The sequence below is a fragment of the Myotis davidii genome, unplaced genomic scaffold, assembly GCF_000327345.1.
Source record: "Myotis davidii unplaced genomic scaffold, ASM32734v1 scaffold5178, whole genome shotgun sequence".
Lineage (NCBI taxonomy): Eukaryota > Metazoa > Chordata > Mammalia > Chiroptera > Vespertilionidae > Myotis > Myotis davidii.
In genome coordinates this window covers 1-994 of record NW_006289735.1, presented here as the reverse complement: position 1 = coordinate 994, position 994 = coordinate 1, and positions in this window count along the sequence as shown.

Sequence of the window (994 nt, the reverse complement as noted above, 5' to 3'; positions counted from 1 at the left end):
CTGGCTCTCCCGCCAGCCTGAAAACAGCCATCATCCCCTCACCCAGGCTGGCCAAGCACCCTAGAGGGGACTCCCACCCTGAATGGGGTGTGACCAGCTACAAACAGCCATCATCCCGAACCTGGGATCAGCGGAGCCTTGAGGCCTCCCAGCATTGGGATCAGCGGAGCTGCAAGGCCTCCTGGCACCAGGATCAGTGGGGCCACGAGACCTCCTGGCCTGGGATTAGTGGAGCCTCTCAGCACCCTTATCAGCGGAGCCGCGAAACCTCCTGAACCCAGGATAAGTGGAGCCGCGAGGCCTCCCAGCACTGGAATCAGCAGAACCACGAGATCTCCTGGCCTGGGTTCAGTGGAGCCCCCCAGCACCAGAATCAGCGGAGCATCAAGGCCTCACTGCCCCACTGTCAAGCAGAGTTGCGAGGCCTGCCAGCATTGGGATGAGCGGAGCCACGAGGCCTCCTGGCCCCTTGAACAGCATGACAGGGGGCAGCGCACAAATCCCCTGATCGCCCTGTGGCTCTGTGTGTGACAGGGGAAGGAACCCCAACCTCCTGATCCGTCCTGCTCTGTGCCTGATAGGGGGGAACTCCCCAATTCCCTGATCAGCCCTGCTCTGTGTGTGACAGGGTGGAGCCGCAACCTCCCCATCAGCCCTGCCCTGAGTGTGACAGGGGGGAGTGCCCCAACCCTTTGATCAGCCCTGCACTGTGCGTGACAGGGGTGGTGCCAGAACCCCCTGATCCGCCCTGCTCTGTGAGTGACAGGAGGTGGCACTGAAACCTCCCCATCGACCCTGCCTTGAGTGTGATGGGGGCGATGCCCCAACCTCCGAATTGGCCCTACCCTGAGCGTGGCTGGGGTGGCATTGCAAACTCCCAATCTGCCCTGCTCTGTGCATGACAGGAGGCGGTACCCCAACTCCCCAATTGGTCCTGCTCTGAGACCAACCAAGGGCTACGGGGCAGGCACCTAGGGATTGGGCCAGCCCTCTG